The following is an 18,543-nucleotide window of genomic DNA, read 5'->3' on the forward strand; positions in this document are numbered from 1 at the left end:
GGTCACCTGATGCTTTTGCCTCACAGCTCTAAAGATTCTTTCTTTCATCTGGTCTTCAGATAACATGATGACTATTTGCCTAGGCAATGATCTTTTTGCAATGAATTTTCCAGGTGTTCTTTGAGCTTCTTGCATTTGGATGTCTAGAATATTCTCTCAAACATGTTTTCCAAAGTTTTAGATTTCTCTTCTTCCTTGGGAATAACAATTATTCTTAGGTTTGGATATTTAGCATAGTCCCAAACTTCTTGGAGGCTTTGTTCAGTTTGAAAGATTATTTTTTCTTTTTTTTTTTTTTCTTTAACAAAATGGGTTAATTTGAAAGCCTTGTCTTGATGCTCCGAAGTTCTTTCTTTTGCTCATTTGATTCTCTTGCTGAGACTTTCTAGTGCATTTTCAATATCTCTAAGTGTGTCCTTGCTTTCCAGAAGCTGTGATTTTTCTTTATCTATCCTTTCTATTTCACTGAAGAGTTTTCCTCTCATTTCCTGTATCATGTTTTTGATTTATCTAAGTTGGACTTCACCTTTCTCTGGTGACGCCTTGATTAGCTTAATAATCAGCATTCCAAATTCTTTTTCTGGCAATTTAGAGATTTTGTTTGGGTTTGGATCCATTGCTGGTGAGCTGGTATGATCTTTTGGGAGTCCTAAAGAAGTTTATAAGTTCTTTAGGACTTTATAAGTTTTATCATATTATCAGAATTGTTTTTCTGGTTCCCCCCAATTTGGGCAGACTATGTCAGAGGGAAAATCTGAGACTCAGGGGCTGCTTTTCAGATTCTTTCATCTCAAGGGTGTTCCCTTGATGTGGTGTTCTCCCCCTTCCCCTAAGAATGGAGCTCTCTGAGACCAAACTGTAGTGATTGTTTTTGCTCCTCTGGGTCTAGTCACCCAGCAGAGCTACTGGACTCCAGGCTGGTACTAAGGAGTGTCTGCAAAGAGTACTATGATATGGTCTATCTTCAGGTCTTGCAGCTGTGGATACCAGCACCTGCCCTGGTGGAAGTAGCAGGGGAGTGAAATGGACTCTATGAGGGTTTTTGGTTGTGTTTTTGTTTAGTGCACTGGTTTTGTGTTGGTTTGCCTCCACCCAGGAGGTGGCGCTTTCAAGAGCGCATCAGTTGTGGTCCTATAGGGAGTATGCAAACTGGCCCTAGGGCTACCTGGTTAAGTATCTGGGTTTCTCAGAAGGTGAGCAGGGCCATAGAGCCCCTAAAAGTTTATGACCATTGTCTTTGGCTACCAGGGTGAATAGAGAAAGACTACCAGGTGGGGGCACGGATAGGTTTGTCTGAGCCCAGCCTCTCCTTGTGTGGGGTTTGTTGCGGCTGCTGTAGGGGATGGTGGTGTGGTTCCCAGTCTAATGAAGTTATATTCCCAGGGGGATTATACCTGCCTCTGCTGCATCATACAGGTCACCAGGGAAGTAGGGGAAAGCCAGCAGTCACAGGCTTCACCCTGCTCCCACACAGCCTGCAGTCTTAAAAGGCTGGTCTCAGTCACACCGTATCCCCTCTGCAGCACTAAGTCTATTTTCAGGCAGCTAGTGACAGGCAGAGAACATGTCCCAGACCACCACCTTTCTCAGTCCCTCCTGAGAAAGCAACTCAACTCACAGTTTTTTGGCATCTCAGAGAGCCTGTAGCAGTGATCCCATTCCTTCAAAGGGTCTGTGGATTATCTCGGCTTTCCTGGTATGTTCCTGTGATAGTTCTTGGAGCAAAAGTTCACTATGTGAGTCTCCACATGCTGCTCTGTCCATGTGGGCAGGAGCTGCAAGCTAGTCCTATCTACCATCATCCTCTGCAAATAAATAATTTTCAACTGGCATTTATTATTAATCTGTTCCAGGCACTTAATACATACACACGTATTGTCTAGTTTCAATGACCACATTATAGGGGAAGATGTTAAGTAACTTACCAAACATCCCACAGCCAGATAGTGGCAGAGCTAGAATTGACACTGAGCAGAGAAAAGAACCATACTCAAAAACCTTATATTATTCTTTCTTCATTCTTGGTGTTCAATGAGTAATAACACAGTCTATTTGCTGTATAATCTTAAATTAAAACACGATGTGATAGGAAAGGATAAATTATAATAGTATCATCCTACTTTGTTTTATGGTAAAGCAAATCAGTCACCACAAGAGAGAAAATCACTGCGCGCGCGCGCGCACACACACACACACACACACACACACACACACACACATAAAATTGTGAAATTATACAAAGTATCATTTTATTGTCAATATGCCCCTCCAAAGACTGAGGTGATTGTACTACACCTTCTCAGAGCTCTATCTGGGAAAGGATAGGAAGGATCACATGCTTCTTTTCTTTTTTTTTTTTTTTTTTTTTTTCCGAAATGGCAAAAAGCCCAGACTTTTTTGTTACCATTCCATGGTAAACATTTGTCTCTCCAGTCACCCAGATTCATGATTCATTTGTTAGGGGCTTAGTGGGCACATTTTGGCTGTCAGCCTGCCATGTGCCCATGCCGGGCATTGAGTGAGTTCTGTATAGAGGAAGTCTCTCCTTTTTGACCATACAAGAGCATGTGGATGGGCTTTCTAACCAGACGCAGTTTAGCAATGAGATAGGTATGCAACACAGGAAAGGCCTAAGGAGGCACCTCGCCCACAAATTACCGTGGGTGCCACACTCAGCACTAAGCAGTGTTGGCCATGAACTACATTAGAGCACAGTAACTGTACTGTTTTATCATGCCTCTATATGTGTTAGATAGCCCAGAGATGTGACTTCTTAAGGAACCATCACTGTTTGAAACACATGAAGCAAGTCTAGAACTGCTATATCATACAACAACTATGTGTTTGCTTTGTTTCATAATGATTCATAATGGTCTTTTGAGCATTATGAATCAGGCTATACAGCCTCATTTTTTACATCATTTAAAAATGAGACTTCTATCAACACCAATTCTAAAAATGTGCATAAAACATCTGCACTGATGCCCCCTAACCTTGTTGGAGCTCAGGCTTTTGCCTTCAAGAAATCATTATACAGAACAACAACTGTATAAAACTTGAAGAATAGCTGAGAATGTAAATGTAGAGGATGTAAAGAGGCAAAGGATCAATTAAAGCCACATCTTTTCTTCCTGTTAGGTTGGTGCTTTCTCTAAGACTTTCTATGTTTCTTATTTCATTCATTCTTTTAATGAATAATTATTGTGTGACTTCTATGTGCAAGGCACTGTAGCAGCAACAAGAATGGAGGAGATAATTTTGAGGCACAGAGTAGTTTGAGGGGTAGGCTGGTCCCTGGGAAGTGTGCTAATAAGCATAGTTTAAATTAGGAAATGAGCATAGTATACCCAAATAGCAGCAATATTCAAGTGAGAGAGGAATAAATATAAAAAAGTAAAAAAATTCCCATGTATATTGCCTATGCCAAATTTTATTCACAGCCAGTCCTGTAGCCAGAAAGAAGTAAATATTTGTTCTCTACCTCCTTCCTTCCTGAACTCAGAGTTCTGTCTCAAGTATAATAAGCACAATTCAACTGAATTACACATTCAATAGGTTTCAGGTGGGGAGAGGCTATAATTTAAAATATTTTCTATCAAAAATTATGTTTTAAAAGCCAAATAATTTACAAGCAAATTTTGAGGACTGTGTGTACCTACATGAAATGATATTCTTTCTTTTTCATAGGACTTAACTCATCATATAACTATATTTGTAATTATGTAATGATATAGAGCTTAGCTAACTATGTAAAGTTAGGCTGAATATGTAGCAAAATTTAATTCTCACAGTTAAAAGTTCAAGCGATTAATGGCCACTGTATAAGTCCATTTTCATGCTGCTGATAAAGACATACCTGACATTATCAGGTCAGGTACGGAAAGAGGTTAAATTGGACTTACAGTTTCATATGGCTGGGGAGGCCTCAGAATCATGGAGGGAGGTGAAAGGCACTTCTTATATGGTGGTGGCAAGAGAAAATGAGGAAGATTTAAAAGCAGAAACCCTTAATAAAACCATCAGATTTATGAGACTTATTCACTACCATGAGAACTGTAAGGAGGAAACCGCCCCCATAATTTAAATTATCTCCCATTGAGTTACTCCCACAACACATGGGAATTATGAGAATGCAATTCTTTTCTTTCTTTTTTCTTTTTTTTTTTTTTTTTTTTTTGAGGCGGAGTCTCGCTCTGTTGCCCAGGCTAGAGTACAGTGGCCGGATCTCGGCTCACTGCAAACTCCACCTCCCGGATTCACGCCATTCTCCTGCCTCAGCCTCCCGAGTAGCTGGGACTACAGGCGCCCGCCACCTCGTCCAGCTAGTTTTTTGTATTTTTTAGTAGAGACGGGGTTTCACTGTGTTAGCCAGGATGGTTTCGATCTCCTGACCTCGTGATCCACCCGTCTCGGCCTCCCAAAGTGCTGGGATTACAGGCTTGAGCCACCGCGCCCGGCGAGAATACAATTCAAGATGAGATTTGGGTGAGTACACAGAGCAAAACCCATTCCACCCATGACCCCCCCAAATCTCATGTCCTCACATTTCAAAACCAATTATGCATTCCCAACAGTCTCCCGAAGTCTTAACTCATTTCAGCATTAGCCCAAAACTCCACAGTCCAAAGTCTCATCTGAGACAAGTCAAGTCCCTTCTGCCTATGAGCGTATAAAGTCAAAAGCAAGCTAGTTACTCCCTAGACACAATGAGAATATGGGTATTGAATAAATACAGCAGTTCCAAATGGGAGAAATTGGCCAAAACAAAGTGGTTACAGGGCCTATGCAAGTCTGAAATCCAGTGGGGCAGTCAAAATTTAAAGCTCCAAAGTGATCTCCTTTAATTCCATGTCTCACTTCCAGGTCACACTGATGCAAGAGATAGGTTCCCAAAGTCTTGGGCAACTCCACCCCCTTGTCTTTGCAGGGTATACCTCCCTCCTGGCTGCTTTCACAGGCTGGTGTTGAGTGTCTGTAGCTTTCCCAGGTGCATGGTGCAAGCTGTCAGTAAATCTACCGTTCTGGGATCTGGAGGACAATGACTGTCTTCTCACAGCTCCACTAGGCAGTGCCCTAGTAGGCACTCTGTGTGGAGGCTCCAACCCCACATTTCCCTTCCACACTGCCCTAGCAGAGGTTCTCCATGAGGGCCCCAACCTGCAGCAAACTTTTGCCTGGGCATCCAGGCATTTGCATACACATTCTGAAATCTAGGTGGAGGTTCCTAAACCTCAATTCTTGACTTGTGTACACCTGCCAGCTCAACACCATATGGAAGCTGCCAAGGTTTGGGACTTGCACCCTCTGAAACCATAAGCCAAGCTCTACCTTGACCCCTTTTAGCAATGGCTGAAGCAGCTGGAATGCAGGGCACCAAGTCCCTAGGCAGCACACAGCATGGGGACCCTAGGCCTGGCCCACAAAACCATTTTTTCCTCTTACGCTTCTGGGTCTGTAAAGGGAGGGCTGCCATGAAGGCCTACAACATGTCCTAGAGATATTTTCCCCATTGTCTTGGGGATTAACATTGGGCTCCTTGTTACTTATGCAAATTTTTGCAGCCAGCTTGAATTTCTCCTCAAAAAATGGGTTTTTCTTTTCTACTGTATCATCAGGCTGCAAATTTTCTGCTTTTATGCTTTGTTTCCCTTTTAAAATGGAGTGCTTTTAACAGCACCCAAGTCACATTTTTTTTTTTTTTATTTTGAGACAGAGTCTTACTCTGTCATCCAGACTGGAGTGCAGTTGTGTGATCTCAGCTCATTGTAACCTCTGTCTCCTGCTACAATTGATTCTCTTCTCTGTCATTCAGGCTGGAGTGCAGTGGTGTGAGCTTAGCTCATTATAACCTCCACCTCCTGGTACAAGCAATTCTCCTGCCTCAGCCTCTCAAGTAGGTGGGACTATAGGCATATGCCACCACACCCAGCTAATTTTTGTATTTTTAGTAGATATGGGTTTCACCATGTTGACCAGGCTGGTCCTGAACTCCTGACTCAAGTGACCCGCCCACCTCAGCCTCCCAAGGTGTGGGATTATAGGCATGAGTCACCATGTCTGGCCCCAAGTCACATTTTTAATGGTTTGCTGCTTAGAAATTTCTTCTGCCGGATACCCTACATCATCTCTCTCAAGTTCAAAATTCCACAAATCTCTAGGATGGGGGCAAAATGCTGCCCGTCTCTTAGCTAAAACTTAGTAAGAGTCACCTTTGCTCCAGTTCCCAATAAATTCCTCATCTTCAACTAAGACCACCTCAGCCTGGACCTTATTATCCATATCGCTATCAGGCTTTAGGTCAAAGCCATTCAACAAGTCACAGGGAAGTTACAAACTTTCCCACATTTTCCTTTCTTCTTCAAACCCTCCAAACTGTTCCAGCCTCTGCCTGTTACCCAGTTCCAAAGTCATTTCCATATATTTGGGTATCTTTTCAGCACTACTCCACTCTACTGGTACCAATGTACTGTATTAGTCCATTTTCATGCTGCTGATAAAGACATACCCAAGATTGGAAAGAAAAAGAGGTTCAATTGGACTTACAGTTCGACATGGCTGGGGATAACTCAGAATCATGGCAGGAGGTGAAAGGCACTTCTTACATGGCAGTAGCAAGAGAAAATGAGTAAGATGCAAAAGTAGAAACCCCTGATAAAACTATCAGATCTCCTGAGACTTATTCAGTAACATGAGAAGGGTATGGGGGAAACCGCCCCCATGATTCAAATTATCTTCCACTGGGTCCTTCCTACAACACTTGGGAATTATGGGAGTACAATTCAAAATTAGATTTGAGTAGGGACACAGAGCCAAACCATATCACCCACTATCTTTCTACCTATTATGGATTCAAAACTTTTTTTTTTTTTTTTTGTGGATTTCTAGTATGAGACTTTGTGTCCTAAACATTCAACAATAATTCATTAATTATAACTTAGATTATTTTCTCCTTGAAGTTAAATTTGTAGTAGAATTCTTAAACTTTAAAAACTTGGAATTCATTCAATCCTTTTTTTGGGTGAAGTTTTTGAGGCAATGAAAGAAAAGTTTTTTTTTTTTTTTTTTTTTTTTTTTTTTTTTTTATTGTGTACCAAGATCTTTCCAACACTACATAATTACATTCTTGTAATTTTAAATGATTTTCTGAGAGATCAGCTTAGTTACTGAACAAAATTTAACAAAAAAAGTCATTAAATCTGAAGTTGCTATGCTTATGGTGCAGGTACATTCTTACATTCTTTTTCTTCTCCAAAATTTTTCAGATCCAAACACCATATCAGAGTTCATTGCTTTTTAGGGCTTATATTTACAGACATTTTAATAAAAGTCATGAGACTTCATCCTGTGTTTTTATGGGACTTGAATCTAAGGAGATGAATCAGAGTGGTTGTTAAATCTGAATTAATATTGTGGAGATTCCATTGGCAACACAACTGCTGATTTGGAATATCTGTTGTGACTTTAGTACACTTTAGTCATGAAGAGTGAGTGCAAAATATTTATAGCATTTCAAAAAATTTTGAAAAGTTCATTTTGGGTCACAAATGTGGTTCCCACTTGTATTTCTCTAGTTACATGTTTAACAGTAGAGCCAATGTCCAGCATGACTGACATTCTGGGAAAAAGAATTAACTAAGAGGTTGTTCAAGTTTTGTGAATAGAAAAATCACAAGAGAATTCAGATGGCCCCAAAAAGCTATTGACATATTATGGTAGAAATCCCTGCTCACTAAGGAGTACTTACAGAATAATCATTCAGAGAAAGGTGAATTTTGGCTATGCCACTTAAGAACTCAGACCTAGTGATGTTATACAAAATACTTCAACATTCTGGGCCTTAATGTACACATATGTCAAATGAGAGAAATAATGGATACTATATAGAGTTATTATAAGGATGAAATGAGATCATGAAAAAAGTGGCTGAGACATTGTAGCTTTGCAATACATGGTAGCTGTATAGCTGTATATGCCAGGAAAATAAATGCTGAACAATAATGAGTGACTAAATCACAACAATCTTGTAAATTCTGGGCCTGAGTCCTAAAGAACTTGTGAAAAGCATGAACTTTTCATTGACTGGTATGTGTTTTGTGTAGGAAACATGTTTATAATGTATGAGAGATTGAAGTTCAATTCTCTTATTTTCTTTCACTCAAGAGACATCATAGTGTCATGCTCTCAATATTGTTCTTAATACTTATTTGAAGAACTGAGTCTATGCTGCCTAAGAATTTATGATTGGTAATGGGAATTAACCATATAAACTACACCCTGCATATGTGTTAGCTAATGCTTTTCCTTTGTTTAGTCTAGAAATGCCTTAACTTTATTAAAAACTTACCTCTTGCCGGGCGCGGTGGCTCAAGCCTGTAATCTCAGCACTTAGGAAGGCCGAGACGGGCGGATCACGAGGTCAGGAGATCGAGACCATCCTGGCTAACATGGTGAAACCCCCGTCTGTACTAAAAAATACAAAAAACTAGCCGGGCGAGGTGGCGGGCGCCTGTAGTCCCAGCTACTCGGGAGGCTGAGGCAGGAGAATGGCGTGAACCCGGGAGGCGGAGCTTGCCGTGAGCTGAGATCCGGCCACTGCACTCCAGCCTGGGCGGCAGAGCATTGTTGGAAATTTTAGGAAAGACTACTGGGGGTGATTTGGGGGGTTGTCCTATAAATTATCTTTGCAGACTTCTGGGTACCCTTCTGCACATAGGGCCAGTTCTGCCTGTAGCTTCTCTGCTGTTTTCATGTTCCACTTCAGGTAAAAGAGGGACTGTGCTGTTTAATCACACGAGCTTATATGACATAATTTATCCATATAAGCATAATATGATTTATCCACACAAAAAAATCAAAAGACAAACAATATAGAAAAGCAATGTACACAAAGAAATTCACAACAGTATCTTTTATAGTAATATTAGAAATGACCTAATCACTCATGAGAGGGAAATGACTGGATAATTATCAAATTAAGTCAGTGAAATATTATGTAGTTGCTAAAGTAGTAATTGTGAACATGACAATGTCATAATATAATGTTAATTAAATAAAACAGAACAAAGATTGTATTTCCTCATCATTACAACTTCAGAAAATATGTAAGCATGGATAAATTCTAGAAGTAAAAACTAAAAATTATATATGATGGTGAAAATTGTGTGCATTTGCCCTTTCTTTTTAACTTTCCTCTACTGCCATAATTATGCTGGTACAAAAGAAATAAATATGGAGTAAGCAATAAAAAATTGAATGTTATCTGCAAGATGTATAGCACTATATAAAATATGTTTAGGTATTATTCTGCATGTAAAAGTTTAACTTGAGAGTTTAAATTAATAATTATAGGAATAGTTCAATATATATAGTAATGTTAAAAATGTTAAAACACCAGAGTAAATGAATTAGAAGACACGAATTATTGCCTCAACTAAGCCACGAAGTGACAATTTAACTTGAGACAGTTTGTCTGAAACTGAATTTTAACTGTAAAACTCAGAAATTGACTAAAGTTGTTTCAGGTATGTTTCCAGTCTGAAGTTTTTTGATTCTGAGCCTACAGCTCTCTATCCAAGCTTTATGTAATGTTTACACCCTTTATTTCAGGCACTATCCTAATAATAATGCTAATTCCTACTATTGTATTTATTAGGACATCTGCTGAAAATGTGACTTAATTAAATCTTAAATGATTACAAGTTATATCCACTATTTAAAATTTCTTCTCAGCTCCCTATCAATCTTAAGAATTTTATCTTTGGAGCTACCTAAGGTAAAAATCATATATATATGATTGCTTTTATATATAAATACATGAAAAATATAGATTCTTTCATATATATAAATTTTATATATGACAGATATAATTACTCTATCTGAAAATGAAAACTAGAGTGTATTTTTATACATGCTTTTTTCTTTTTAAACTTTTCAACCTAAAAAATGTTTGTGCACAATTTTAATTTTGCAATTCAGTTAGGTCATAGAATTATAAGATACAATTTTTTGTAAAAGTATACTTGGATAAGGTATAATTTTTTTATTAACAGACTAATTAAAAATTGGTAAGAATTTGAAGTGATCAAATTAGTTTGTTTATGAATATAAAACAAATTACCGAGGGTATTTAAAAATAAGCTCCAGCAAGGAACTTAAATAATCTCTTAAGACATATTCTAATTCTTACCTCCCCTTGCAACTGACCAGAATAATTACAAATGGGCTGTAAAGTCAGGGCCATCAAGAGGCAGCTTGGTTTTTGATATTTTCAGTGTCAGGAAGGAAATGAATTGCCTTCAATCAAGGACTGGTAATTACCACAATTCAGGAGCTCACCACCTACAGGAAATGCAAAGACAGAACATAAAGTCTGTTACAGCAGCTTATATTGCTTTGATCTTCAGCAAAACTCCATTTGCTGCAGTATCCTGGCATTCTCCACTTTGTTGAATGTGAGGGTTCATAATGGACACAGCATGTTACTGACTAATTTCAGTGAGGAAACTCCACCTCTTTCTCTCTTATTTTCGTGTTTGACAAGAAGCTCTTTCTCCTAGAGATAAACACATTAAATTTTATCTGATATGGCATGAAGTAAAACAGTGTCAATTTGAGGACACAGACAAGTTTGAATGAGCTACATAAACATTTAGGCTTTGTTGGACCGACCAAGTTTTATTATAAAATCTCTCCTCAAACATGTTACAGTGTGCACTCAAAGTCACTTGTCCAATAAAAGCCTATTTATTTTTTACCTCTATATTTACTTGTACCAGTACATAGAAATTTTTAAGCCTCAGGAGAAGACAAATCACAAAATATTCAGCACCAGAAACCCCAAATTTTAAAATTCTATGGGGTTTGGGGTTTGATTTTTTAGCACAAGTCGTGGGTCAGATGAAAGACATTCTGGTCAGAGGGTTGACAATTTTAGATGCTGTATTTCCTGTGTAATATTTGTGATGTGGCATTTCTGGAAATAGATGGTCAGGGAAGGTACAGAGAGCAGTATTTTCATGAAAGCTGGTAGAGAGCTTGACGAGAGAGATACAGTAACAGGTAAAATAAACCCTTCCCATAACCCCTTTTCGCCCTACACACAAGTGACCCCTCTCTTAAGACAAGCTGACCCAATAAAGCCTGGTTGAGGTATGTCTGTTCATTAATCCAACATTTAATAATTCTCTCCCATGCACCAGGCACTGTACAAGGCACCAGATCTGGCAATGACTACCAAAGCAGCCTCTAATTGGAGCAAATACTCATTTAAAACCCTCCAGCCAACATGGCGAAACCCCATCTCTACTAAAATTACAAAAGTTAGCTGGGAATGGTGGTGCATGCCTGTAAACCCAGCTACTCGAGAGGCTGAGACAGGAGAATTGCTTGAATCCAGGAGGCGGAGGTTGCACTGAGCCAAGATTGCACCACTGCACTCCAGTCTGGGCCACACAGCAAGACTCTGTTTCAAAAAATAAATAAATAAAGCCTCCAACCTAAAATGACTCCTTTAGTTTTTGTCCACTGGTCATTCTATGTAATCCATTTAGAATCTGGCTTTTAAACTAAGATAATTAACATGAGATTAAGAAACTATTAAAGCTGACATGAAAAAATGTCAGCAAGGACCTTTAGGTTTATCTACTGAATTTGTCTCATGAAATGCTCTTCAGTGATATTTATTAAACTGTAGCTAATAGTTGTAGTAGCTACAACTATTTACTTCTAATTGGAAAAAAAAAAAAACAAAAAACAAAAGCATTTCATGTAGTTGACTATGGGTATGGGAACAAGGGGAAAATGAGAGTTACTTAACAGCTGTGGTTTGAATGTGTCCCCCAAAATGCACATTTTCATGAGAGCTGCTAGAGCGAGAGAGATACAGTAACAGGTAAAATAAACTCTTCCCATAACCCCTTTTTGCCCTACACACAAGTGACCCCTCTCTTGAGACAGGCTGACCTATCTCCACGTGTTGGAAACTTAATTCTCAATGCAACAGTGTTGAGAGTCGGGACCTGTAGGAGGTAATTAGATCATGAGGACTCAGACCTGGATTAATGCTCTTATCACAGGAATGGATTCATTATCATGGGAACGGGTTCCTGATAAAAGTGATTTCAACTCTTTCTTGCCTTCTCATGCTTTCTTACTCTTCCACCTTCTGCCATAGGATGATGCACCACAAAAGCCATCACCAGATACCAGCACCTTAATGTTGGACTTCTCAGCCTCCAGAACTGTAAGAAATAAATCCCTGTTCTTTATAAATTACCCAGTGTCAGGTATCCTATTATAGCAGCACAGAATGGACTATGATAGAAAATTGGTACGATGGAGTGGCACCCTTGTTATAACAAATACCTAAAACTGGAAGCCACTCTGGAACTGGGTAATGGGTAGAGTGTGGAAGAATTTAGAGGAGCAGGCTAGGAAAAGCCTACATTGTGGTGTATTACTCCAGAATGGTAAGAAATAAATCTCTGTTCTTTATACATTGCTCAGACTCACAGCACAAAACAAATTAAGACATTAAGATTTGCCCCATTCTTAGAATTCATTTTCTTCCATTTTTCCTTTTAATTAAATCAATGCCAGCATCTAAGCAATGTGCCGCTTTTGACCATAGTCTTTCTAATTGACCAGAAGCTTAGATGTGGAAAATGCAAAAATTATGCACATTTCTGGTGGGTTTAACTTCTGAGAAATTTTCACAAGGTTTTCCTTATTTTATCTGCTCCAGTAAACCTGTGGTTTCATGAACAGGCCTAGAATTTGAGATCCAGCTTCTAAACTTCAAAGGTGACTTTTCAGTCCATTTGTTTATAGACAAGGTATTAACCTTTTGAGTTCTAGAATAGGGTTTTAGAACTCACTTTCATAAAAGTTTATATAGTCAATTCCATTCATTTATGCTAAGGACATAGCATATTTCTAGATTGCACAATAGGTTTCTGTGGGAATCAAATGGAAATCCAGGTTTCCTGACAAGAAACAAAAGGTCTGTCAGTCTCTCTTGATCCCAGTCACTTCTCAAGAAAAATAATTCTTTACCTGGGTTTATCTCTTCTTAAGTAGAGTGCTTCCTTGTGGGATTTTTTTTTTTTTTTTTTTTTTTTTTTTTAATGCTGGATTGCAGATTAAATAAAAAGATCTGAGAAACAGGTCAGAAATTAAATCCTGGTGTTGTCATGGTTTTTTTAAATAGCACCCTTGAAATTGGTTGCAGAACATACATTTTATCTGATTCTAATTATGTGGAATTCCAAAGTCATTTTGGTAACAGAAACTACTCTAACCTGTTATTAAACTCAGGATTTTTTTTTAAGAAATAAAAATTGCTTGGTAAGAACGTTAACGTTTAAAAAGCTATTAATGAATCAGACCAACAAAGCCTAGTCAAATGAATCTGTATCTTTATTCATGGTTCAAGCATTACTTCCGCTTAGTTAAAAATGAATACCTCCCCTGGAACTTAAAATAAAAGTTGAAGAAAAAAAAAATGAATGCATCTTTCATCTTTTATGGTTACAGATATAATGGAAAAATTGTTTCTGCCTCAAAGCCCTACTTTATAAATAATTAATGAAATATAGACATTGATAAACATCTCTAAAATTGCATTTCCCAGGGATATATCTATTTAACTCCTGATTATTTTGTTAACGTAACCCATACATGGGAAAAGAAATTGAAGCTTTTTAAATTACATGCTAATACATGGCCATCAATTTTAAGGGATTTTGAAAAGTCCACAATAGTAAAAATAGAGTAGGAAAAATTGTAGTGAAGAAATAATAAAATAAAATAAATGAGCTAAACAATTAGCCTCTCTTTATTTATTTGAAGTAAGTATTTAGAAGTATGTGCTGATTCTTACGTTCTCATACTTCAAGATGAGATCATGTTGGCATGCACTATTAGGGCCCTCACTCTTGTCCATAATGTTTTGGCAAGCTTTAATCAGATAGCTCTGTAATATGGTAATACCTTCTCTTCGGATAACTTCATTTCAAAGCAATCCGTAGACATTACACCTTTAATTATAGGAGACCTTGAGGCACAAAGCAAAAGCAGAATTAATTTCATCATGGGAATATACACAGCAAGGCATTAACATCTATAGTTAAATATGTCAGCATCAAACTTCTCCCTGTACCACCCACCATTTCACACAGTTCAGTTAGCTGACTCATTCATAACTTTAAGTCCAATCAGAATAAATTAATGATTCATCACTAATAAAGGTGCAAGGTGTGTACTTTTATTCTTCACTAGGGTAACATGACCCTTCTGAGTACTTCTGGAGCAAATGTGTATGCAGTGCTTGGTTTTTTGTCACTAAGTCTATGTACTAAGAAAAGACATAAATTTTCAGTATTGTGGTTTACCACTTGCCAGGCAAAGGAAACTGTAAATAAATGTTTCACCACATATTTATGTGAAAAAAAATTAATTGGTGAATGAACTTTGTTATGATTCTTAATAATAATGAATCATAGTTTTACACATATGGTACGATGAAGCATTTGAGATTTGATTCTAGCATTTCTGTCGATGTGTTCATAATTTATCCAATGAAAGTATTAAAAGAAAAGCTTTTTGGGGGGCCTTGAATTCAGAAGTCTCACACTTATGCACTTCTATCAAATGATGTAATAGGAATGTGTTTAAGATCAGCAGATGATGTATTGAATATAAACATAATGTGCTTATGACAAAAGCCAAAACACTATTTAATTGATTGGGAGAAAACAGAAATTCACCAAGAGTCAAAATCCCAAATAAGAGGTCCATGTTTTCAGGGCTTATTTTAATAGTATTAACTACAATAAATTATTTTTCTTTGCTTTTTTCTATTCACTTAAAAATATTTAATGGTTTTATTGAACTATATTTTACATATAAAATTCGCCCATTGAAAATATTCAATTTGATGATTTTTAGTAAAATTTAGAATTGTGTAACTATGATAGATTCCATTTTAGATAACTTCTGTCATTCTAAAAAGATCTTTAATGTCCATTTTTAGTGAAATCTGCTCCCACCCCCAGTCCCAGCAAATACTGATATAATTTTCATCTACTTATTTTTGCTTTTTCTAGAAATTTCATATAAAAAGTGTGGTTTGCAAAATAAAATCCCCTGCACTTGTCAATATGTTACATCACACTGGAAAGGGGACTTTGCCAATGTAAATAAGACTTATAAATGTGGAGGTTATCCAGAACTATCTGGATGGGCCCAGTGTAATCACTTCCGCCCTTAAAAGCACAGAACCTTTCTCAGCTGGGTCAGAGAGATACAATAATGGAAGAAGAGTCAGAGAGATGCAATGCAAGAAAGACTCAGTCAGCCATTGATGGCTTTGAAGTTGGAGGAAGGGAGCCATGAGTCAAGAAATGGAGGGGACCTCTAGAAGGGAACAGTCAGAGAGTAGATTACCCTCTAGAGCCTCCAGAAAGAAACACAGCCCTGTCAGTTTAGCTTGGTGAGACCCATGTAGACTTATGGCTTCCAAAATGATAAGATAATACATTTGTATTGTTTTATGTCATTCAGTTTGTAGGAATTATTATGGTAGCAATAGAAAACTCATAGAAATGACTTATTTCATTTTGTATGATTTTGAGATGCATTCATTTTGTTGCACGGATTATTCTATTTTATTGCTGAGTATCATTCTGTTGTATTGATACCAAATTTTATTTTTTCCAATCACCTATTGGTGGTCATTTGGGTCGTTTCCAGTTTCTGGCTATTGTAAGTGATGATTTTATAAACATTTATGTACAAATCTTTATGTGGATATCTAAATATATGATTTTATTTCTCTTGGATAAATACCTAAGATTAGAATTGCTGAGTCATATGGTAAATGGATGCTTAACTTTAAAACCTCCCAAACTGTTCTTCAAAAGGGTTGTGCCGTTTTACATCCCCACAAATAATATATAAAGGTTCCAGTTTCTCAAAATATTTGCCAACACTTGGTATGGTCAGTCTTTTTTATTATAGTCATTCTAGTGGGTATATAATGATATCTCATTGTAATTTTAATTTGCATTCTCCTAATGACTGATGATGTTGAGCATATCTTCATTTGGTGTTTTTATTATTTTATTTTTAGCCATACATATATCTTCTTTAGTGAAATGCCTACTGAAATATTTTGCCCATTTTCTTGTTGAGTTATTTGTCACTTATTATTGAGCTTCAAAAGTTCTTTATGTATTCTGTTCAAGAGCCAGATGAGCTCATCTTCTAGCATTCACACCCTTGAGCAGTGCCTTCCTCATTGCTCTAGGATTGGTCTGACCAAAAGAACCAAACAACATACGGCAGAAATGATGGCATATCACTTCCAAGGTTAGGTTATAAGAGACTGTGTTTTCCATCTCAGCTTCTTTCTCTCCCCTGCCAAACCCCTTTGCATCATTCATTCCAGATAATCCAGCTGCCGTGTCATGAGGACAATCAGATGGCTTATAAAGGGCCCCTGGGACAAGGAACTGAGGTATTTTTCCAACAGCCAACAAGGAACCGAGGTCTGCCAACAACCATGTGAGTGAGCACGGAATTTTCTAGCTCCAGATGACCGCGGCTTTGGCCAACAGCTTGTCTTGAGACACCCTGAGCCAGCACCACTCAGCTAAGCCACTTCCAGATTCCTGCCCCTCAAAACTGTGTGACTTGTTGTTTTGAGATGCTAAGTATTACAGTAATTCGGCAACAGATAACAACTATATTCTGGATACAAGTGTTTCTGATATGTATGATTTGCAAATACATTTCTCACTTTGTGGTTTTTCCTTTCCATTTTTGAAATGGGATCTTTTGAATACCATCAGTTTTCAATTTCGATGAAGTCAAATTCGCCAGTTTTTATTTTGTGAATCAGGCTTTCAGAATCATGTCTAAGAAATTCTTGCCTAAGGACACACATTGTTTATCAGATGTCGTCTTCTAAAATGTGGATAGTTTTAATTTTTCCACTTCTGTCTCAGATCCGTGTTTATTTAAACATGTATATGGTGTAAAGTAAGCATCTAAGGATTTTCGTTTTGGTTTGGTTTTTGGTTTTGTTTTGCATATAGCGATCCATTTGTTCTAACACCACTTGTGGTAAAGATTATTGTTTTCCTCTTGAATTTCCTAGGCATCTTTGTTAAAAATCAATTTACTGTAAATGTGTGGGTTCTTTACTGGGTTCTTCATCCTGTTTTATTGACCTACATATCTATTATTATATTGATGTCATACTGTGTTGATTACTGTACTTTTGTATTAAAATTTGAAATTACACAAGTCCTCCAACTTCATGCTTCTTTTTCAAAATGTAAGTTGGAATCATGACTATTTGTCATTAACAAACTCTTCTTTCAACAGCATAATAATATTTTTGAAATGAATAAAGCAGATGAATCAGTTCTGATAAAAATTAAGATATCCAAAATGTTTTCAGAGGTTTTCACGATAGTAAAAAAAAAAATACTTGATTTAAATAACTATTATTCACCTATCATTTTCTCAATGGCTACATTTCATAATGTTAGGACTGATTAACACCAAAAGCAATATCCAATATAAAAAAAAATGATGTTTTTTGAAAAGATTTTAACTATTTATTAATAGCATGTAACTTCACTAAGAAAACGGGTAACATAAACAAAAATTTTAACTACTTTTCAGCACTTATCTGTTGGTCATGAGAATTTAGAAGCTAAATCCTCATATTGCTGTTAGTGGAACAGTAAATTGTTCCAAAAAATGTTTGGAGAATAATTCATAGATTTCAAGGAATATTTTGAGATTACTTTTGTGCTATTTATCAAAAACTGCTTGTTATTTTCTGGTTCTTGTTTTTGCTTTTCCTGAAAGAATACAAATATCAATTGAATTAAACTTTTCTGTATATTATTTCAAAGTATTAAAAATAGTACCCAGTGGCAATTTTTTGTTCATCGAGACACTATGAAAAATTTCCAATATTATGCAAGAATAAGGTTGTTTTTATTAGGACTATTCCTATCTGCTAGTTAAATTGAATCACCTTTAAGGCATCACGTACAGACTTAAAAAGCTTTGTCCTTTATTGACACTCAAAGAACCCAGGAAATCTGGACATTTAATTTTCCACCACCTCCTTCTCTCATGAAAAAATATGATAAAGATTTTCTTGTTTTACTTTCTATGTTCCTGTTGTATCAATGTTATTAGTCTAAGAAAAATCATTGGAAAGTTTGATTAAGTGAAATATCTGAGTTATTAGCTGGTACACTCATTTTGCACAGTCTGTAGAAACAGGATGATTACCTGTAGTATTGGATCTCTGTCATTATCAGACAGTTTCAAAATGGATGAAAATGTCAAAATCTGAAATTTCCTGTTTCCCTCTGACTCAGCCAAGAGTCAACAAGGCACATTTGACATTTAGCCTATTTACCATAGTTGCAAAAAATCATTTAGAAAAATGTCAGTGAACATAAAATAATATCCTTTGTCTCATATTAACTGGTTTAATAGTTTTCTCTAAATCTTTAT

At 37.0% G+C, this 18,543-nt stretch overlaps 1 long non-coding RNA gene across 1 annotated transcript in view; it reads left to right on the forward strand.

The window, feature by feature from the left end:
* The window catches only part of LOC115896973, a 49,072-nt gene extending 32,280 nt beyond the window's left edge, over positions 1-16,792 (forward strand). The window contains exons 2-3 of the long non-coding RNA XR_004056926.1: positions 12,173-12,241; positions 16,448-16,792. This is a non-coding gene — a long non-coding RNA (uncharacterized LOC115896973). The remainder of the gene's footprint in view (positions 1-12,172; positions 12,242-16,447) is intronic.
* The last annotated feature ends 1,751 nt before the right edge of the window (positions 16,793-18,543 follow it).

The sequence above is a fragment of the Rhinopithecus roxellana genome, chromosome 4, assembly GCF_007565055.1.
Source record: "Rhinopithecus roxellana isolate Shanxi Qingling chromosome 4, ASM756505v1, whole genome shotgun sequence".
In the NCBI taxonomy this organism is placed as follows: Eukaryota; Metazoa; Chordata; class Mammalia; order Primates; family Cercopithecidae; genus Rhinopithecus; species Rhinopithecus roxellana.